Genomic DNA, 24,235 nt, shown 5'->3' on the forward strand with positions numbered 1-24,235 from the left:
TCAGATGCCTTCGTGAAGTCAAGAAACGCGGCATAAACCTGAACACCGTTGACTCTAGCATTATGGATCTCATGAAGGAACAGCACGACCTGAGTTTCTCAAGATGTCTGTTTGCGGAATCCATATTGATTTTCATAGAGGAGATATTCGTTATACAAAATCATCGTAATTCTTGAGCATGAAACATGTTCCGTAATTCTACAACAGATTGACACCAATGATATGGATCGATAATCGTTTTCATCCGTTACGCGTGCCTTGTTGAAGTCGAGAACGACCTGTACTTTTTTCCAGTTGCTAGGTACTCTGTGTAGCTCCAATGATCTACGATGAATTGCTGCTAGAAGGCGGGCAACTTCTTTCGCATAATCTCTATAGAATATTATAGATATATCATCTGGTTCTAATGCCTTTCCACTACCAAGAGATTGTAGGTGATTTTCTTTTCAGCGATCGGTTATGTCAGTATCTGCCGTTTCGACGCTCTTACGATGATTGAAAAGAAGCACTGTGTTACGATCTTCCGCAGTGAAACAATTTCGGAAGACTGAATTCAACATTGCGGCCTTCTCTCTGTTATCTTCCGTTTCGGGGCCAGCATCATTGCTGAGTGAATGAATAGAGGATCGCTTACTGATTTTACGAGTATGTAAGACCAAAACCTCTTAGGGTTTTTATTCATATGTTCTGACAAAATTTTACTTTCAAAGTCACTGAACGCTTCTGTCATTGCTCTCCTTACGCTCATTTTCGCTTCACCTTCCGTTTGTCAGCTAGGTTTTGCATTCTCATGAATTTGTGTTTACATAACACGATGTTAAACTGGTGTTAAGCGAGGCTGGGTCTTTCGCGTCCATTAAGACCTTGTTCGGAACATACTTGAACACTGTTTTTAAAATTTCCTCATTTGTACTACACGCCATCGTCCCCAGCACTTTATATTTCATACTGACTATTTACATACTGTGCAGTTGCTTATAAAACCCGTGCTCATAGTTGCCAGCACAGCTTTATTGTGACTGATACCTTCCTCTACGTTAATGATTCGATAAGTTCCAGGTCTGCTTGATTGTAGGAGGTCTAAGACGTTAGCTTCTGTAGTTTTTTCTCTAACTGTCTGCTCGAAGCAATTTTTGGACGAAGCATTCACAATAATGTCGCACCTTGGCACCAGTGTTCATAGCATGACTCCTAGTCTGTACCTGGCAAGTTGAAGTCACCACCTATTACAACGAGACGATCAGGAAAAGTGTTGTCGATGTCCTGAAAGTTCTCTCTGAAGGATTTACCACAACAGCTCCTTAGTCGATATATAAAAGCATCCGATTACCATTTTTAGCGAGTTTTCAAGCTTGACTTCACCTAGGTTAATTCATGTTCGGAATCCGTGATGTCCTCCTTAGATATTATCTAATTCTTTACCTCAATAACTTACCAATTCGTATTTCCCTAGAATCAATAAACAATGTTTGCAACAAGTAAATGAAATAAGCTCTTATCTTTACCGGCAATGGGTCAACTCTTGAAGAAACAGTTATAACTGAAGGGAGGTTACCACTTAGTCCCACAGTCTTTCTGGAACATCTTCACACGACTTTTTTTACTGCTTGTTGAAGGCGACGTAAAAAATACCTTCATACTCTCCGATTGTTTTACAGTTTCCTTCGTTTGTTTCCCTTGTCGTTTTTGACGGTATGTGCTACCTAATGTATTTTTTTTCACACGTAATTTCGTGATACAGTTGGTCGTTGTGCAGGCAATAAATCGAATAGCCTCTCAAAAAGTGCTGAACGAATGTACTCAGAAAAACACACTACCATGGAACAAGAGCACTCGAAGATACCAACTGAACGCTGTGGTCTGGCTTCACGTGTTGGTACCACGTTGGAAGTCATTGCAGACTATGATTTGGGGAAGGAACGAAGGGAGCAGACACTGCAGGCTAGCGCGCGCGGTTCTGCGTACGTAAATAGTTTATCACTCATCACTGAGCAATGACGCAGTGCTCATTATTTTGCTGTGAAGAGCGGACGTAATTCATAAGTTTAAATAGCCTGAGGTTAATAACATCCATTCATAGTAATTTTATTCGTATCACAATTATTATCATCACTCTCTATGGCTGAGTGGTAGCGTTCGTGCTTCTCGTGTGGTGGACAACACCCTATGTCAGTGGGCCTCAGATGTACGCGACTGGTTTGAAGAACGTTGTGAGCGATTCGAACGAATTTTTCGACCAACCAGATCTCCCGACACGAATCCCATCGAACATTCTACACTCCACTTTCTAGCGTACATACCTCCACTCACTGTCTCCAAATGCCGGCCGGAGTGACCGAGCGGTTGTAGGTGCTTCAGTCTGCAACCGCGCGACCGCTACGGTCACAGATTCGAATCCTACCTCGGGCATGGATGTGTGTGATGTCCTTAGGTTGGTTAGGTTTAAGTAGTTCTAAGTTCTAGGGTACTGATGACCTCAGAAGTTAAGTCCCATAGTGCTCAGAGCTATTTGAACCATTTTTTGGTTCCAAATTACAGAATGGCAATATGTAAACTGAAATAGCAACAGTGAAATACAACTAAAAAGTGACAATCGATGAATAAATCCATGACAGACGGAATATCATCATGCAAAACAAGAACGCTACGATGACATGCACTGAACTAACACACTGCAACAGTTGCGAAGCTTTCATATACACGGCACATAGTGTACCCGTGAGGCCGTGAGGCGGGGGGTAGTTGCGACCGCTCGTGCACATAACTCACATCGCAATATTGTCTGGATTTTCGATATGTTCCATCTTTACTGCAGTCGGAAACATCGATGTGCATTTCAAATATATTTAACAACTCAGACGTTTCCAAAAATGTAGTCGCTCATCAATATCATTTACTGCAAATTTTTCAGCACTTCAATTGTTGTGGGGGTAGCGTTATAGAATCGATACTACTATGCGTCTACTGGACTCGTATTCGGGAGGACGACGGTTCAAACCCGCATCCGGCCTCCCTGGTTTAGGTTTCCCGTAATTTTCCTAAATCACTATAGGCAAAAGCCGGGATGCTTCATTTGAAAGGGCACGACGGACTTCCTTCACCACATTTCCCTCATCCGATGGGACCGATGACCTCACTGTTCGGTCCCCTCCCTCGAATCAACCATCGAACCAACTATACGTCTATGTCCGAAGCCAGATATCAACAGCATTTGCTGCCTATCCTACGCTTCCGGGGGTAAGAAAAATTTGATTTTCAATGCTTCACGTAATTATTGACCGAATTTAAAAATTTAAAATGCTATCACAATGTACTTATTAAGAAGTATTATCTTAGTTAAATGTTTAACACAATTAGAAAAGTATACAGATGGAAATCACATGTTTTTCTGGAAGCAGAATGACTGATGGTGTCCACATACCTAGGCATTATTGATGAAGTATTTTAGAATGATATCACTTAGCGACTTCCAGCAGACTTTTCACATAATATCAAACCTTTATGAAACTCTTTCTTCTTGACACCCTCTGTAAAATGACGAATAGGATAAATTTTTTTGGAATACTAAATTTTGATAGACTTGTGCATCAGACATGACGATTTAATTTATTAGTTCCTCACTATGGACTCTACTCTGAACACAGTTTTCAGACTGTATCCATATACCAGTGAACGAGCCAGTAAAGTTATATATTACTGCGACACGAAGTTTAGGAGGTATGACGTCGCAGACATGTAGATAAGTGAAAAAGTAGCTTCTGCTAAAACTGGCGTGCAGTAATTGTTCAGTGACGTTCCAGTTTATTTTCTTTACTATAAGCTCTATTCGCAACACACTTTACAGACAAAACCTAGATATATCATTGAATATGCCTGCAAAATTATATCATTGTACAACACACACTTCAGGAGATATGACGTCATAAACATTAAGATACCTGGGAAACTTGTTTTTGTTTGAAATTTAGCGCAAATTACCCAGACTATATTCAAATGTTTCAAATGGCTCTAAGCACTATGGGACTTAACAACTGAGGTCATCAGCCTCCTAGACTTAGAACTACTTAAACCTGACTAACCTAAGGACATCACACACATCCATGCCCGAGGCAGGATTCGAACCTGCGACGATAGCAGCAGGGCGGTTCCGGACTGAAGCGCCTAGAACCGCTCGACCACAGACAATATTCGTGCAGTGTTCCCTAATGAGAGCGCTTAGCGACTTTCAACAAATTTTAAACATAATTTCAATTATTTTGCACAGTTTTTGTCGCTAATACGTTTAACGCCTAACATTTGATACGTTAACTCATTTGTAAAGTAATCAATACTTTTAAGGTCCTTTATACTTGGGAGTTACATTGTCTAAGGAATCTGGAGTTTACCGGTATTGTACTGAACCTCCTGAATCATCACTTCGATCCTAGTCGCCGCTTGAAATTTGAATAAAAATTGTCTGCAACGGAGCCCAAACACTTTGAGACTCCAAACGTTTTCTGCCAACGCTTTGTTCCACAGGGATTGAGGGAGTAGATGTCTAGGGCATCTCCCACTTCTCCTCTGTAACATTACTCCATAAACCACCTTACAATGCATGGCGTAGGTTACTCTGTGTACCACTGTCGCTCATCCCCTTTCTTGTTGAAGTTTGCAAATGAGGTGAGTGAAGAAGATTAGTTGTTGGTGAGTCTCCGTGTGAGCTCATATCTCTCTAACTGTACCTTCACGGTCTTTACATGAGATATAAGTTTCGAAGCAATATACTGAGTCTTCCAGGAATGTACACTCAGAGAATAATTTTAAACATTTCTCCAGTTTCTCTTGGCGTCTTTGTTGATCGAAGAGGCCACGGGTGCACTGTCGTTTCGCAGTGTCGAGCGGACACAAAATTTCGGTGATCAGACGTGGCCGGCCGCTGTGGCCTAGCGGTTCCAGGCGCTTCAGTCCGGAACCATGCTGCTGCTACGGTCGCAGGTTCGAATCCTGCCTCGGGCATGGATGTGTGTGATGTCCTTAGGTTTAAGTAGTTCTAAGTCTAGGAGACTGATGGCCTCAGATGTTAAGTCCCACAGTGCTCAGAGCCATTTGACCCATTTGATCAGACGCGTCGCCATCGTCAGGTGCGCTGACAAACTGAGCTCCTTAGGGCGCGCGGCCCACTGACACCCCCTGCCCCCACCAACCACCACGTCGGCGGTCGCGGAGGCGCTGGCGTCGGCGTCTGTGACAGCGCTGATGCACGTCCTCTGTCCATCGTGGTCGCCAGATCGTTTTGTTTGCTGAGCGTCTTCTTAATTAAACTCAATGCTCGTTACCAAGCCTTCAAGCCTTGCTAAGATTATAGCCGCAGTCTCGGTTGATGAGACCGTCCCTGGTGCTAATCTCTGTGGCCTCTCTAACGGCGCTGTCCCAGTATTTGGAAGTCTGTGGCGAGATCCTGGTACGTTCGCAGTCCGTCGCGTGACCGTCGGATAAACAGTGCCCTGCGACAGCTGACTTACTGGCGTACCTCAGTCGAGTGTGCCTCTGGTGTTCTCGGCAACGACGCCCGACGCTGCGCCCTGTTTGTCTTCTCACACTGGCATAGAATCTGGTATACGCTGGCCTTCCGCGGCTTGTGAAGGTCTTCGTCTTCAATAAACATCCGAGTTTTCTGAAATTGTAATCAATCGTTTGTTTTCACCTTTACATCACATATACCGATTTCCGTCCCTTTTCGGATTATTTCTGTGTGGTGCGTCGTATTTCTTTTTTTTTTTTTTTTTTTCTTAGAGCGTACTTTATCAAAAGTTGTTTTCACTTACTGATTATTGGTATGTAGTACACTAATAATGTAGCACAGAGACTATTACACACAGTAACCACAATATTCACTCTGTTGGAACACTTCCAAATTGGAACAGAATATTTCTTCTACAAGAGCATGATGACGTTCGAACAGATTTTCGCATTTGGAAGACTTTAGTTTTCGGAAATAAGTGTTTGTAATTTCAGAGAAAGACTTCAGCAGTGAATGCTGTCATTTCAGTTTTGAATGAGAAAATATGCTGAACTTCAGTTACAGAACTGTCAAAATCCGAAAACCTGAAACGGGTTGCAAGGTACAACACTTTAGCCTCGTGAAGCACCGTAACCGGCAATGGAAATCAAAGTGTTCCTTAGTAGCATATGATTGGTATTTTACGCAAACCTTAATATACGGTCACCGACTTTCTTCGGTAAAGCACACAGCGATGCAAAACGCTTTCCTTCTAACGTAGGCAACTGGACTTGGCTACACCGTTTTGTGACGGCACCGTGTTTAGTAAATAGTCTTCGTGTATTTGGAGTGGCAACGTTTTCGGGGTAGTGGCGTGCACGTATGTGTGTTACCCTAATCGACGGATTGGTCACGGCAGTATTATTAATTCAAAAATGGTTCAAATGGCTCTGAGCACTGTGGGACTTAACATCTATGGTCATCAGTCCCCTAGAACTTAGAACTACTTAAACCAAACTAACGTAAGGACGTCACACAACACCCAGTCATCACGAGGCAGAGAAAATCCCTGATCCCGCCGGAAATCGAACCCGGAACCCGGGCGTGGGAAGCGAGAACGCTACGGCACGACCACGAGCTGCGGACTATTATTAATTGGCCAGCAAGATCGCCAGTAGATCTTACGCCAGTAGAATATTGTTTATAATTGGGTGAAGTCTTAGGTGTGTAGACGAATGCTGAATACGTGAAATGAGCTGCTTGGTCGCGTCATGGATGCTGCTTCCCTCCTTAGAGATCGCACAGAGGCACTCGCAGTGTTCTCCCCAGAGTGCAAACATGCACTGAAATTGACGGTGGCACATTCGAAGATTTATGGTGAACTGTACATCAGCTGTATTTTGATGCATACATTTCAGGCCGTTTCCATCTCACATTTTCTCACAGACGCCGCAACAAGTCCCGATAGTACCATCGATTAACACTCTGTCCCTGTGGCAGAAATTCATGATGAACCAATCTTTGAAAGTCAAAGAAAAGTATCAACATGGCTTTGACATTTGACCTGCTTTTTCCGGTCTTTGAGAAAATTTCCCGAACCACTGTGGAGATTGAACCTTGGTCGCAACATCATAACCGTAGACCTACGTCTTATCACCAGTTATGATACTCTTAAGGAACATCTCGTTCTCATTTGCGCGATCCAGAACCTCTCCACAGTCTGCGAGGCGAAGGTCTTCTTGGTGTTGACTCAAGATTTCAAGACATGATACAAGTGAAATGTTGCATTCTTCTGCCATATCTCGGACAGTCAATCTTCGACTGGCACGCACAATTTCATTGTTCCTGGCATGAGCGTCGTCAGTAGACGTCGAAGGGCGTCCTGAACGAGGGCCGTCTTTAACTTCCGTCTGGCCATTTTTAAACCGTGTGAACCATTCGTAAAACCAAGTACAGCTTAAGCACTCATCGCCGTAGGCTCCCTGCATCATTTGATGTGCCTCTGTAAACGTTTTTTTTTAGTTTCATGCAAAATTTAAAGCAGATACGCTGCTTCTCTAACTCTTCCACCTCGAAATTCGCAAACTGTGAGGCATAAGGCTCTACTCAGTACAGCACAGAACAATAACTAACAGACATACAACACTGAAACTTCCGCAGTTACACATAAGCACAAGCGTGTACAGGGATGCCAACCGCATTTCGCTGCAACACACCATTGGCGCAAAATTACAAATGTTCCGGAATTTTTTGAGCAGACTTCGTATCTATACTTATCACTTTACATTTGTTGATGATCCACGTTAAACATTCTACGGCAGCCGGCTTATCGCTGTGTACGAAAAATGACTGTTTCCCTGGTTCCCGTTGAAGCACTTCATGTCAACTTTTTCTCGTATACTTGTTATTGTCACATACATTTTTCCCACGTACAAGAAATTTCCTGCACTAAACATACATGTAAGTACTCCTTTATTGTCCTACAGTTTTCCCGAATTTGGCGTATTTTCCCTCAATTTAGATGTATTTTCCGTCAAATTCGGTAATTTTACAGATTTTATGTCACTTCTGCTCGTGTAATCATGACGGCACGTCTCACCACGTATTCTAAATCTGCTTGTACGTGTAGTACAACTGTCACCACCTAGCACAACCAAGCTCTTTTTCTATGTGTTTGTGCCTGTATCGGTTTCACGTTCGGGGACCTTCGTGGCATAAGGTTGCTTGGGGATATGATCATGATAGGGATTGCATTATATCAGGGATACTGTTTGAGGGTGCATTCCCACGCATTATGGTCCGGATAGGGTTCGAATATAAATCTATCATGCATTACGGGTGGGATAGTGTTCGAAACTGGATCCAACATGCGCTATGGCCAGGAATTCGTTATGAAGTGCTTCAGAAGTTAATCCACTCGCTATATGTGTGGGGTCGTGGATTTATTGGTGGTAGGTTAGGAGCGTGGTCTGGAGGCCTCCCATGTGAAACTGGGGAAACTGAAGGACAATGAGGGCGTGATTACATGTCTAATTCACGCAGGAAAGTTCTTGTACATCAGTACGAGTATGCGGCAGCAAGAGAAACACGAGTAAAGGTGACATGCGAGCACTCGGAACAAGGGAAACAATCATTTTCCGTGCACAGAAATAAGACATCTGTAACAGAATGTTTAGCGTGGATGACACCAAATACAGAGTAATAAATTTATATATGTCCGATTACAAGCACAGGTGTGACCCCAACGTTATGAGCAACTACCTTGTAGACTTTTATAAAGTGTCCTCAGCTAAGCAGCATTGTATTATAATTTTGGGGAATGCAATATATAGCTACAGAATGGATCACATGATTCACCCTGTGCAAAAGTGTTTATGTCTTCTAAACTCTAGCAAACAGCAGTTATAATGTGTTTCTAAGTATTCTCTACCAATCACAACCACACAGTTCCAGCTTACAAGTACCTTACAGAACAGTTGTTGCACTGTTTTTTAACAACGTTCTGCTGTATGTCTATTGAGGTAACAGGGATACATACAAGTTGCTTTCTTAAAAAAGAGAACCATGTGCCTCTAACTTGACATGGATTTGCGTTAAAGTCTAATTGAAAGTAGATGGAGTAGTCGGTTGAGCGTAGCAGTAACTAAGTATGATTTAATGGTAGACTGATGACGCATTCTAGAGAGAGGGAGATGTTGCGGTAGGTCATTCATAACACATTTAACCACTATTTCTGTTGTTCTGCGGGATGTATTAGTTGTGTGGTATAACCTGTGTTCGACCTTTATGCAATGCTTGTTCAGTGTGTGACTTAGAGTGCTTTCTACCTTCAATCGTTAACAGCAAATCTGTCTATACCATAGTCAGCAGAGGGTTTTCAACGCATGTTTGATGAATCATGTCCACCAAACCGATGGAAAACCTATTTCAGCATCATATGTCACATCTTGGACATAAATCGAGTCTTCAGTTTCATAACTGCAGTGATTCTAAGTTGGTGACAAAGCATTGGTGAGGTACTGCAATTTGAGGTACTGCAGTCCCTGTGTTCAATTGTTTGTCAGATGTGTGTGTAAGAGACTGTGTTCTGTTCATGGAGCTAGTGCACCATGAGTATAATTTCACATGTCAATTCCTGCTGCTATTCATATGTCTACTTCCCCATAAAATTTCGTTGTTTCATGCATTTTCCATTGATGACGATCGTTTTATAGGACTGATGCGAGCGTAGCATAATTTCTCAATTGTAACTTGATGTGAAAACTGAGTGCTACACACCTCCAGAGAGCTATATAGTGCATGCATCACAAAGAATGTATCGTATTTTCCTCTGGCGTAGAGGGTAGTAGTTTTTATCATCTTAAAGTTTCTCATCATAATGAGTGGAATAGAAAACTCGCAGGGCGAATTAATGTAGGTGCTGAAAATATACTCCCTGAATTGTGGTATTAACAGTGTTGCATTCCCCACAACTAATATATCTGAAACTACATTGATTTAACATTATAGCATGTCGAAGTGTAGAACTGTATCGTATGAGGAGCTTGTGTTCGTGTTCTAGAATCATTTTCCCCTTTTCCTGTACCACCTTGGTACGGAATCCAAACACTAAAAGAGTACTACAGAACCTATAGCACAAGTGATTTACATAAAATGTTTGAAACCTCTTCCATTTGGAAGTTCATCTCATAAACCATACATTTTTCCTTCTTCTTAATCGTCTGTTATGTTACCATAACACCCTCAAATTTATCGGGCTTGTATCTACTATACGGGATGAAGAGAATGTGTGTCACAATAATTTAACTGTGGATAGCTAATGGCAGTAGGAACCAAAATTACTAACGTTGTGTAGGTCGACAATACACCGTTTTTAAACTACGGAAACTTGGCGCCACGCGCTCCGATTGGGCGTGGGATTGCCCTGTTGCTGTTCGCCGTCTGATGGGCAGCGCTGTGGTTGTCGGTTCTCACTGACATTCAAACGTCCATCGCCCTGCCACTGCCGCAACGTGATACGCACACGCGTCGAATAGGTCTCCACCTCACGTCAAAGGCATTCACACCTAAGGCGCCACCCACATCCGTAGACGCTTACAGCAGTCACCGGCGACTTGGCGAAAACATATGTGGTGTCACCGCCAGACACCACACTTGCTAAGGGGTAGCCTAGTCCGCTAGTATACGTCGGACCCGCGTGTCACCACTGTCAGTGATTGCAGACCGAGCGCCGCCACGCGGCAGGTCTAGTCTAGAGAGACTCCCTAGCACTCGCTCCAGCTGTACAGCCGACTTTCCTAGCGATGGTTCACTGTCTACATCCGCTCTCGATTGCAGAGACGACAGTTTAGCATATCCTTCAGCTACGTCATTTGCTACGACCTAGCAAGGCGCCATATTCAGTTAGTATTGATATTGATATTGTGAATCATGTACCTTCAAGAGCGACGTTCATCATTAATGGATTAAAGTCAAGTATCAAACTAATTCCGTCCGCTTTCTGATTTCTAATTCCTTGTCATGTTCCAGGCCTCACGTCAGTATAGTCCTTCCCTCCTCACGCCAGCCTGCGTGAGCTAAAATGCGTGCATTTCGGCCTCCACTAGTAACACGGTGTTGGCTCTTCTGCCAACACTACAGCATATTCGTCGGCGGCATATCCTAGTGATGCTGGAAGACATCGAACACGACGTGACGCTGCATTTGAAAAGACTGTTCTCGAGCGTTTCGATCAAGCACGTATGACAAGTTGAACACGACTTGGTTCACTCATCGGTTAGTCTGGGAGGTTTTGAGGGATGACGGTCAGCATCCATTTAGTATCCACAGCGTCCAAGACCTAAATCCTGTGGCGGACTATGAACACGGGCTAGGGTTTTGTCAGTGGTTTCTGCGACGTGTTGCCCGAGATCCCGACCTCCCCGCCATTGTGTTGTTTACCGACAAGTTCACCTTCCATCAGGATGGCCTTTACAACACGCGAAACATTCATTACTGGGCAAGGGGAAATCCTCACCTCATGTACGTCCACGGACAGCAGGAACGATTTTCCCTCACATTTGGGTAGCCATTGTGGGTGACCATGTGACTGGGCCGGTTCAGCTACCTCCTCGACTTACCGGAGCAAATTACCTTCACTTTTCACAAGAAACTCTACCCGGGCTGCTGGAAGATGTTCCCCTGGACATACGGCTACGCATGTGCTTGCAGCATGTTGGGACGCCCGCACATAACTGTCGTGCTATTCGAGGATATTTCAATGAACTCTTCGACGGCCGGGCGATTGGCAGAGGTGCGCACAGGAAATAGCTCCCGCGATCACCAGACCTCACGCCACCAGACTTTTTCCTATGGCGATACTTCAGGGCTCTAGTTCACCCACCTGGACGCGAACCACCTAGAAACGAAGAATAATTAATGGTTCGCGTTCAACATGCCGCCAATCACATCAGAGCAATGCCAGCAGTCCTTGAAAGAGATCTCGCAAAACACTGTTCGACTTTACCAAGCTTGTGTCACCTCATAGTGTCGTCAGTTCCAGCACCTGCTTTAAGTAAACAATGTCCTAGCTACAAAAAGGGCCCTTTTCAAGGTCGACACAATTTGTACAGGACTTTCTGTACGCTAACTAACAGCTTTTGACGGGAGTGTTCCCGATACGTCTTATCATGAAACTACAATGGATGTGTCGGGACCCCGGCGGATTCGCTCCCAGGACCTGGCGCGCTACCACCGACCGTGCGAGCCGCCTTGGATACATCGCGATCTCTGGTTGGCAAAGCATTCGCGGTCATGTTTTGTCCAGAGCATCCGACAATAGAGCAATCCAGCGGCCATTGGAGCGTGTGGCACCAAGTTTACGCAGTGTAAAAATTGTGTGTTGTCGAATTACGCATAATTTGTAATTTTGGTTCCTACTGGCATCATCTATCTAGGGTTAAAATTACGTGACACAAGTTTTCTCCAACCTGTATACGTTTTATTGAGGCAAGAAGTGATTTTTTATGTTTCATATTCTTACTTGGACATTTAGCGTATCAGTTTATATGTTCCCGATGTTACAGGCAATGACGTTTTTCTTGGCACACAATACTACTCCTTACTGTCTTCGCCCTGATAAACGTACTAAATTTTGCGTCCCTTTTGTCTCCCCTTTCTACGTTATTTTTAGTTACGTGGAGAGATCCCCGGGGGTGGGGTAAAACTTTTTGAAACATTCTATACGATGATGTATTTTCAGGTCTAAGGAATCGCAGTCTGCAGCCATTCACTATGGTATGCCTTCGTCTGGGAGTAACAGACGAAAAAATATATCGGAGTTTCCCGTGACCATGCATGGCTTTAAAAACAGTAGTACAGTACAGACTGGCTTAATAGCGTAACTGTTAAAGTCTGATCTCACATGCAGAAGGTTGTGGGTTTCAGTCTTGTGAGGTGCCTTCTACTTTTTTTTAATTTTTAAGTCTTTATAGAGATGAGTTTGATCGTTACTTTTTTTCGTTAACTGCTTTAAATGTAACTTGTTTCTGTACCTGTGTCACGTCGTATTGGTAATCGTATGAAATACATTTTTGATTTCATTTCTCTTCCTATCAGCCTTTTTCCATAGTAAACGTAAACATGGTCCGTAATAGGCTATAATGCGACGTTTCTTTAATCGTGCGATTAGCCAGTTTCGACCAAGCGTAATTTTCAAGCACGCTTGTAACATCGGTATTACACGTCATTTTCAAATCACTCTAAATTAAAAGTAAGTACTAGCCACAAGAGAGACTTGAAAATGACATGACATACAGATGTTACAAACGTGCTTGACAATGATACTTAATCGAAATTAGCTAATCGCACGATTAAACTTCGCGCTATAGCCTAATACTGACCATGTTAACAAAATGGTTCAAATGGCTCTGAGCACTATGGGACTTAACATCTATGGTCATCAGTCCCCTAGAACTTAGAACTACTTAAACCTAACTAACCTAAGGACATCACACAACACCCAGCCATCACGAGGCAGAGAAAAATCCCTGACCCCGCCGGGAATCGAAGCCGGGAACCCGGGCGCGGGAAGCGAGAACGCTACCGCACTACCACGAGCTGCGGGCTACCATGTTTACATTTATTAAGGATGTGGAGGCTGTGGCTCGCCACAAATACAAAATTTTAAGTGTTTTGCCACTTTGAATCCTTGTCAGTTTGATTTGGGTTATTGTTATTAGTCAACTTCGATTTAATTTCTTCCATTTCATCATCTTCCATGTTGCTGCATTCGTTACTTCTGTTTCTCATTTTGTGAATATCGTTTTACTTATAATCGTCGCTTTAGTTTGACGTGCAATAATAATGTTTCAAACATTTTTGCGACGACTGACATTCAAAAATTGTACAGTCATGCTCAAATGTATCCGAACGACCTGAATTGCATTTCGCCTGATTCGCATGCAACCCACATAACGCAGCTGTTTAGCAGGTCCTCTAATCGCCCCTTGATACAGTCGTTTGACTATTGAAAATCGTTCCATCAAGTCACCACTAGAAACCACTGCTCTGTATCGCAATAACTCAAGATGTAAAGTAATACTACGATACTACAAATATCAGGGAACCCCTTATCACAGATAAGACTGTCCTTAAGGCTTGCAAGCTCACATTTATTACAATAAATGACATACCTGAAATGTTACCGATCTCATTATTACGTCAGATAGGTAATGCACGTAGTACGTTCGTCGTACTCATGATTTCCTCTTCAAAGCAACATACCGTACTTATTATTTAACACAAAAGGACATTAAAAATTTTAGTTAGTCACTAGCAGCTAGTTGAGAATATGTATGAACTTCAAATGACACGACGAACAGTCTCGTTCTGCATATGGATGCAAACCCAGGTCATGCAGACTGTGGTGTCACCGCCAGATACCACACTTGCTAGGTGGTAGCCTTTAAATCGACCGCGGTCCGTTAGTATACGTCGGACCCGTGTGTCGCCACTGTCAGTGATTGCGGACCGAGAGCCGCCACACGGCAGGTCTAGAGAGACTTCCTAGCACTCGCCCAGTTGTACAGCCGACTTTGCTAGCGATGGTTCACTGACAAATTACGCTCTCATTTGCCGAGACGATAGTTAGCATAGCCTTCAGCTACGTCATTTGCTACGACCTAGCAAGGCGCCATTATCATTTGCTATTTATCTTGTGATGCATGTACCGTCAGACCGATGTTTACCAATTATGAATTAAAGTTAAGTATTCCAGCAGTTACGTACTTTATTTGCTAGTCTCAATTACTTTAACTGTTCCAGACCTCACGCCAGCCTGCGTGAGCTTAAACGCGTGCCTTTCAGCTATCTCATAGTGGCTTGGCTGTCTTGCCAAGTCACAACACAGACTAAGCAAAGATTTCGTGACTGACCAAAACTAACAGTCATTCCTGATTAGGCATACAGAGAGTTATACACCTCGATTTTAGACAGTATCAGTTAGCAAATATCAACTTTAAATTACATAACGCAAACATTTTTAACGGACGCGAATTCCTACCCAGCATCTATTGTCCCTGTTAACGAACTACGAGAGATGTTAAATATTGCTTCTTAACAAGTAACTTATTTGAAATGACGTGAGGTAAAGCTTTGTGTTGGACAGGGATTTGAACCCAGAACCTAACCGGATAGATATCGAAGCACAATCAACTGCGACATATCGCATTTTCTCGGCAGTAGCTAGATGTTTTAACTGACATGACGAGACGAAACATGTGGTGTCACCGCCAGACACCACACTTGCTAGGTGGTAGCCTTTAAATCGGCCGCGGTCCGTTAGTATACGTCGGACCCGCGTGTCGCCACTGTCAGTGATTGCAGACCGAGCGCCGCCACACGGCAGGTCTATAGAGACTTCCTAGCACTCGCCCCAGTTGTACAGCCAACTTTGCTAGCGATGGTTCACTGACAAATTACGCTCTCATTTGCCGAGACGACAGTTAGCATAGCCTTCAGCTACGTCATTTGCTACGACCTAGCAAGGCGCCATTATCATTTGCTATTTATCTTGTGATGCAAGTACCGTCAGACCGATGTTTACCAATTATGGATTAAAGTTAAGTATTCCAGAAGCTACGTACTTTTTTTACTAGACTCAACTCCTTTAACTGTTCCAGACCTCACGCCAGCCTGCGTGAGCTTAAACGCGTGGCTTGGTTGTCTTGCCAAGTCACAACAAAACATTAATTTTTTCCTTCCCAGGACTGCTACACAGCACCTATCGCTGTTATATTCTAGTGAAAACGAACGTTAAATATTGGATTGTTGCACCAGCAACGACATGTGAGCATGTTTGAACTACAAATAATATGACTAAGAGTTCAGTGCTGACTGGGAATAGAGCACCACACATATCGTTGTTGACTACACACAAAGAGACGTCAGCTACCGAATTTTTCTCCACCAGCAGCTCGGAATAACATCTTGAACTTAAATAGTTCTGTCTCACTGGGAGTCAAAAACGTCAAATATCGTTAGTGCTGACAACGAATGAAAATACATTAAAAATCGAAATTATTATCCACCAGTAGATAGGTGTTCTTATGATAGATCTTGATAATACATAATGAAATCTTTAGTGCCGGGCCAGGATTCGAACCCATTCATGCGCAATATGTGGAGATGTTGAGGAATCTGCAGTTTTGAACAAACAACAAATTGTAGCCGAGCTGTATTGTCACGAAGGGATCAAATTCCGCGTTATGGGCGGTCTGAGTTGCATTCCCAGTTCAGAACCAATTTTATCGACATACAGAAGCTCAGATAAAAGATGGAATAAGTGGCCTGTGAGCCTACGTAGCGTTTGTTTCGTCACTAAAAATAAGTAACTAGTATAAGAAAAGTTAATGGTGATAGAGTTTCTACAATTCGCCACTCCAGACTTTATTGTGGCTCAACCTAATGTCTACTTGGTACAGAAGGAATATCATGTTTAATGTTATTTTCAAAATTTTTGAAACCATCAGTGAAAAGAGCGCGAAAAGACGCTCCTTACGAACAGCCTAAGTTAATTTCTGTTTATGTTGTTAAATATGTTTTCCTTGCAATAAACGTTACGTGCATGAGACTGTGATATGTAATTACATTTTTTTATAAATGGAACAACATACTCAGGTAACCCTGTGACGCCGGAAACGGACCGGCGAAGAGAGGCGCTATGCTCAGCATGTATTTATTATACTTATGATTTGAATAGTGGAATATTTTGACACATTGTTTGTAGATTCGAGAGCTCACGAGACTTACCACTGGTCGGGTGTTTAGATTAATTTATGAAATAAGTGCAACTGTGACTACTGGTAGAAATTTTTAAAAAGAGAAACGCCAGTCAATCCGTCGTCACACTACCTGATCTGGAGTTACGGCTTTCGTTTGCTGAGTTACAATAACACTGAATCTAGGACTACAATTCTCCATCATGCTTATCATCCGGACAATTTAATTCATGTTTGACAATAACAAGAAATATCTGCGCGAGTTACAGGTGTGTGACCACCCCACGGACCCAAGCGAGATCTTGGAACGTTAAAGCCGGCTACACACTCCTCTAATGAGTTCAATTTTGGGGGTGAGACTACTGGATTTTATGGATACCGACGCAACTGAGGACACTCAAAGCGTGTTTCTCAATTGTGAACTTGCTCACAAGTAATTCCAGGAACTCAGCAAATAACATACGAGGATGAGATTTCTTGCTCAATACTTGTACGAATAAACGCAATGGCGTATTACAGCAGCAGCTAATTATGTGAACAGCAAGAGAAAACGAGATAACAACCAATAATTGTAATTAACAGTGAAAATAAAAGAGCAGAAATTCCGGCTTTACGCTTACTGACTGAAGGAGTAATGAAAAAGAGATAGTTTTCCGCCTTCAACATCTGTCGCATGTGCAATATGACATCAAGGGCTGCTGTAGGTAAAACGTAACGTTCTACTTACAGTAGCAAAACATTATTTCTGAATATCAGCACTCGTTCGCATAACGAACTTTTACGGGTATAGCCTTTTGATTTAGTAGTGAAACGCATGTTTAAGACTTTGGCAAAAGTGTGTGGTCTCACAGAGAAAAAAGTCTTTAAAAGAAATTCCACTACATTATGCTTAGGACAAAAAGAACCACTGACGCATTCAGTCCAACTGACACGCATTGTAACCAAATTGTGAGGAACAATGTCATATTTCAACAGTTCGTAAATACATTTTTGGAAGACCTCTTCACCATGGCTTATAACATTATGTGTAGCCTGTATTGGATGCATCAACGCCCCTTGATTCACAGTCGATGTTCACACATAGGGAAGGTTCTCTGAAGGTTGTGGAGAATATATTGATTTAAGACGTGTCACATGTAACTGACTTTGAAGTTCTGATAACTTTATGCACCACCCACCCAGACAAGACATGCTAGCTGAACAGTGTTAATACTTAAGGGTCTGATGGATGAGGCTCTCAGCCTTAGCCTCTGGCTGTTTTGATTTGGAAATAAGTCGACGTAGTACTCGTCATTACCGTGGTACACGTGAATACTGTGCAATGCTAAACTCCTGATTACATGTCTTAATTTTACTGGTGTAGGATGAATACCACCACTTTCACGGACTTGGGAAAAGAAATATTGTCTATAGTCTTTGGACAGCCTACCAGATAGTAGATAGTCAATTTTCTGCTTCGAAGATAGTTCCTCAAACAACTCCAGAACAGTTGCAGTAGACAGTTGAAGTCCAGCTTGTATTAGTTTCCACTGCATCTTGCTGCCGAAACTCAAAGTTGTAAACCACTTCATCATATGTCTCAAATGCATCATCCTATCTGCATTGTTCGTATAGATTGATTCTGCTTTGTTTCTACTTACGATTATTTCATACCACTTATTAACATTATTAATAAACCAGCTTGTTGTTAGAGCATCTTTTCAAAGAAGCCCCGCTAATGCTGCAAACTGTAAAGCAGAAGCTACATTACGATTCAACAAGATTCTAGCCACTGGAACTCTCATCTTTCAAATGTACTCGGATTAATAATGCTCTCTAAAATGTGGGGCTGATCTGCAGCAAAATATAAGCTCTCGCCAGACAAGCACGGATGCTTCATTTTACATTTCACCTGGCTACAGAGGAGGAGGAGATTAGTGTTTGACGTCCTGTCGACAACCAGGTCATTAGAAACGGATCACAAGGTCGGATTAGGGAAGGATGGGGAAGGAAATCGGCCGTGCCCTTTCACAGGAACCATCCCGGCATTTGCCTGAAGTGATTTAGGAAAATCACGGAAATCCTATATCAGGATGGCCGGAAGCGGGTTTGAACTGTCGTCCTCCTGAAAGTACACACAGTTTTCCTCGCACATCTTCAGACTCCAGGTTCTCACCGAACTATTGAATAGTATCACGCTTAATTCCAGGTGCAAATATGCAGGTTTCAGTCCTCCTACTCAGGGTCCTTGATGATGGCAATGGGTAGTTGGTGCACCTCAGATTTCCATAACTCTTAGTACCAACAACACATTTAACCTTTAGAGAAAATCTTATAGTTTTGTTTGACCATTTGTAAGGGTTTGACTGAGAAACTCCTTTATATTACTTTTTCTGGTCTGCGTGTAAAAATTTGCTAGGGTTGCTCTCCATTTCAGCCATCTTCTCTATCATTTTCTTCATCTGTGAAGATAGAAGAATATTTAATATGGACTTACCATCAAAATATATGTAAATGATAATCATTATAACCCTTTTCTCACTAGTGAATTTTTATTAATGATGCAAGTGACTTCACTATAAAAACTCACATCCGCTTTCAGTCTCTTGTTTTGCAACTGCAAGTTTGCAGCAGTATCTCCCACTGTATTGCATGCTTCCTTTTTCTGATCATGTGTTTCTTCCTCAAACGCGTAAGTGGCTAGAAATATAATTACGAAACTCCATTATTTCACAGCTAAAATTATTAAAATAAAAGTTGAAACAGCCTTTTCAGTAACCATCTTATCAGCATTGCGCCTTTAAGCGAACACTGGCATGCATTCAGCTATGAAACCAAGTCCTCTAATCCCAACATTGCAATTGCAGCTACAGTACTGGCATAGCAAAATTAGTGCGTCGGTTGCGACAGTTGCCGTCTTCGGAATTACGATTTATTCTTAATATAACAGCTTCCACTAACCACACTACACAGTAAGAAACTGTACAAACCCGTATTGTCAGCAGAATGCCAGTACAGTACTGAGAATCAACAGAAACTGCAGTTGGGCCAAAGGAGAGTTTTAAACATAAATGCTTCATATAAATTTATGTGCGTCTACAATCTAATTCCGGGCACTATTTACTCGCCACTGATTTGATCCTCTCATAAGCTAAAATCCTTTCAGGTTACACAAGTGCTGGTAACTGGTTATAGATTGGAAGATTACGTTCATAAATCTAAAATAAAGTAAACAATTGTGTTCCGTCGGAAACATGGTTACATACGAAAACTGAAAAATGTTGATGAACATCTCACCTTCACTGACAGTTTGGGTGCATTTGGGACGTCAAATTATGTTTGAATGCCAGTCCATTTTAGCAGTCTTCTTCCATCAGCTCTCCTTAACTCGAAGTGTGAATCCTCAAAGTGAAGCTTTAAAAAATCGTAAACATATAAGTTATTTAGAAAACATACGATATTTCAATTCTAATTCTTTTAACCGGTAATTTACTTACTTCACACACCTTGGAATGTATTGTTGGCTGCTATTTGTCTCTCCTACAGTTCTGTAACCATTTAACTCTCTGATCTATCTCTGTAGGAAATATGAATAATGTGACCTCTTTAGACGAATTGCTGCTGCAATTCGGTGCAGCACAGCAACCCATTGCTAAATACACTCACGTTCTAGTGACAAACAGTATACCTAGTACAAAAACAATCTGCTACAGTCGCGTGATAGGCTAGACCCAAAATGGCCGCGATCGCAAAGGATCACGGTAGCTTGACCAGACGTGTCCTTTATAGGCCCTGGGCACAAGCATGTGCTCGTCAAACAGGAAACTCACCTTCAGTCACTATCATGGAGCGCAGTTACTCCCATCACAGTGATCGCTTTCGCTATTACTATCTATGCCACCTAAGCGTATTACTGTTTTAACAGTTTCGTCGTCAGAAAAGATATCTTACTGCTAGTATGCTCGTTGAATTTTTTTGCGTGTTCGCACAACGGAATCCAATCTTCGTTGGCTACTGAACTAAATTTCTCCTCTCATAAATGTTTCACAGCTGTTACGTTGGAAGGATGTTGCTAGAAGCTACCCAAGCTTTCAGAAATGGCAAAATATTTCTACTGGATTTAAGTCCGGGGGGTAAGCAGGATGGAACAAAACAACGTGCCCCGCATTGTGCAGAAACCTACTGACGGAAATACTCGACAGTCCTTCGCTTGGTTCTTCGAACAAGGTCGTGTTGAAAAGGTTTCAGCCTGTCATCCGAGAATGGGGTACGTTCCTTTGTTGGCATTTTACTAGAATTGGACGTTGGAGATATATTTATTTTACGGTTGTGATATAGAGTATTTGAATTGAGAATCACCTTTTCCGTCATCTATTTTTCACAATTTTGTTCGTTCATGTGGTTGTGGTAATCTCCTATTGCTTGATTTGACTTATACATAACAAGCGCATTAGGAATAAACCCCTTTTCATCGGCTATATGTGTAATTATTAGGCTTTGTCCCTCGATTCCGGCTTGAGGAGACAGTGAGTTGTGTTATTAGTTCATGATTTCCCACTTATGCGTGATGATAAAATGAAACTTACATAAGGGTAAACAATGTCTTCCTTTTCCTCCATAAATTCTATACTGAAGCGCCAAACGAGCATTCAAATACAGAAATACGTAAGCGGGCGCTGCGGTCGGCAACACCTACATAAGACAAACGTCTGGCGTAGCTGTTAGCTCGGTTGCTGAAGCTACAATAGTAGGTTATCGAGATTTAAGTGAGTTTGAACGTGGTGTTATAGTCCGCAAACGAGTGATGGGACATGGCATCTCCGAAGTAGCGATGAAGTAGGGATTTTCTCGTACGATCATTTCATGAGTGTACCGTGAATATCAGGAGTCCGGTAAAATATCAAATCCCAGACATGGGTGTGACCGGGAAAACATCCTGCAAGAACGGGAACAACAACGACTGAAGAGAATCGTTCAAATTGACGGAAGTGCAACCCTTCTGCAAATTGCTGCTGATTTCAATGCTGGTCCATCAGCAAGTGTCAGCGTGTGAACCATTCAACTAAACATCATCGATATGGGCTTTCGTGTACCCTTGATGACTGCACGACACAAAACTTTACGCCTCGCCTGGGCCCGTTATCACCGGATTTGGACTGTTGATGACTGGAAATATGCTGCCTGGTCGGACGAGTCTCGTTTCAAATTTTATCGAGTGGATGGACGCGTACGGGTATGGAGACAACCTCATGAATCCACGTACCCTGCATGTAAGCAGGGCACTGTTAAAGCTGGTGGAGGATCTGTAATGGTGTGGGACGTCCGCAGTTGGAGTGATATGGGACCCCTGATACGTCTAGATACGTTTCTGACAGATGACACGTACGTAAGCATCCTGTCTGATCACCTGCATCCATTCATGCCCATTGTGGATTCCGACGGGCCTGGGCAATTCCAGTAGGACAATGCGACACTCGACACGTCCACAATTGCTACAGAGTGCCTCCAGGAGCGAGCACTTTACGCACTTCCGCTGGCCACCAGACTCCCCAGACATGAACATTATTGAGGATGTCTGGGATGTCTTGAACATGCTGTTCAGAAGAAATCTCCGTCACCTCGAACTCTTAGGGATTTATGGACAGCCCTGGAGGAATCATGGGCTCAATTGCCTCCAGTACTACTTCATCTATTATCCGAGTACATTCCATGTCGTGTTGCGGCACTTTTGCGTGCTAGCGGGCGCCATACACGATATTAGGCGGGTGAACCAATTTCTTTGGCTCTTGCTCTTGAGTGTATTTATCGTTTCAGATATGCAATTCTTTTTTATAGGATGTTGTCTCTGTCTAACAATATGAGTCTGCTTCATTTTTTCTTTAAAAAATACTAATATTGCTACCTTTCTTTAACAACCACCTTACACTAGTATTGCTACCTTCAAAGTCTACAGCTTCTTTTAATTTCTTTTTAATTCCTTCCACTGTAGCCACTCGCTTTTCGGTCAGATAAAAGCTGTAAACAATTCTCCTGACAACGGCCTCGTCAAAACTATCACTGCTTGTAACTGTTTTGCGTTTACGTTTCCTATTTTCGAAAGTCACACGAGGGTGCAATGATCACAGTTCCTCACATATGGGATTTTTCGAGTATGATGAAGTGGGCCATTGAGGATTAATGCATTTACAATAACTTCATCAAACCTCGAAGGTCTTCTTGAACGTGGAGAGTCCCTAATGTCAAACGGTTCAAATGGCTCTGAGCACTATGGGACTTAACATCTGTGGTCATTAGTCCCCTAGAACTAAGAACTACTTAAACCTAACTAACCTAAGGACATCACACAACACCCAGTCATCATGAGGCAGAGAAAATCCCTGACCCCGCCGGGAATAGAACCCGGGAACCCGGGCGCGGGAAGCGAGAATGCTACCGCACGACCACGAGCTGCGGACTCCCTAATCTCAAAACCATACTCCTTAAAACTAGAAAACGATTTCCTTGCCAATCTCTGTCCGATTGTATTACTCCATAGACGGTGCAAATGTTTCTGGCTGCCTCCTCTGCTGTCACCCCTCTGCTGAACTCAAACAGAAGAATACACTGACGTGACAGAAGCCACGAGACTGCAGTGTGCACACATACAGATGGCGGTAGTACGGCGTACAAGACGTGTAGATGGGCAGTGAGTGCACTGGCGGAGATGCGGAAAGGTGTGCGACGTGGTTACTGCCGCACGACAGGAATAAACGGACTCTGATCGCAAATCGTAGTTGAAGCTAGGCGGGTGAGAAATTTCATTTTGGAAATCGTTAGTTAAAAGCGTTTTGTCATTTCTTGGTTAATGTCAACTTTTAGGTACAGGTATAATTTCTGGTATGGAACGTATCTGCACCTTTCACCCTGGTACATTCTTTTCCCTTACTGTGAAACATGTTTATTCATTCAGGTACTCCTTTCTCACCCTTTTTATCTGGGATGTTAAACCCAGGCTTCTTTCCTTCCTTCTTTCTTTCTCATTTTTTCCATACTACTCATGCACTGCACTGTTCCGGAAAGGAGCACGCAAACCTCCGATCGGTAGCACTTTTGTGTTAGCTCACATTTCGCATTTAAAGAACTTCAGTCGTATGTTTACACGCCATTTTCAATGAAGGTATTTTACAGGGAGCTCTGCTATATAGTACTTCATACGCCCAACCTGTGCAGTCGACTTTATATTGAAACAACTGTATGCATTACTCCTTCGTTAATTTGTTAATATGTTGGAGGTATCGTCATTGTGTGCTGTCGCTTACTCTTCTTAACACGACATTTACCCCTCACGATGAGGTGATCTTGACGCTCACGCCATTCAGTGTCGGTTGTTTTCTCCAAAATCAGAAATAAATTTCAATTCACTGAACGAACTGTAGATGGTCGCGTTGTTTAAATGCATAAATTTACAAATTTCACGGCGAATACCTCCTTCAATCATATTTCGTGCTCATTTTCGCCAGAATATCACAATATGAAAATG

This window comes from Schistocerca americana, unplaced genomic scaffold, assembly GCF_021461395.2.
Source record: "Schistocerca americana isolate TAMUIC-IGC-003095 unplaced genomic scaffold, iqSchAmer2.1 HiC_scaffold_41, whole genome shotgun sequence".
Taxonomy (NCBI): domain Eukaryota; kingdom Metazoa; phylum Arthropoda; class Insecta; order Orthoptera; family Acrididae; genus Schistocerca; species Schistocerca americana.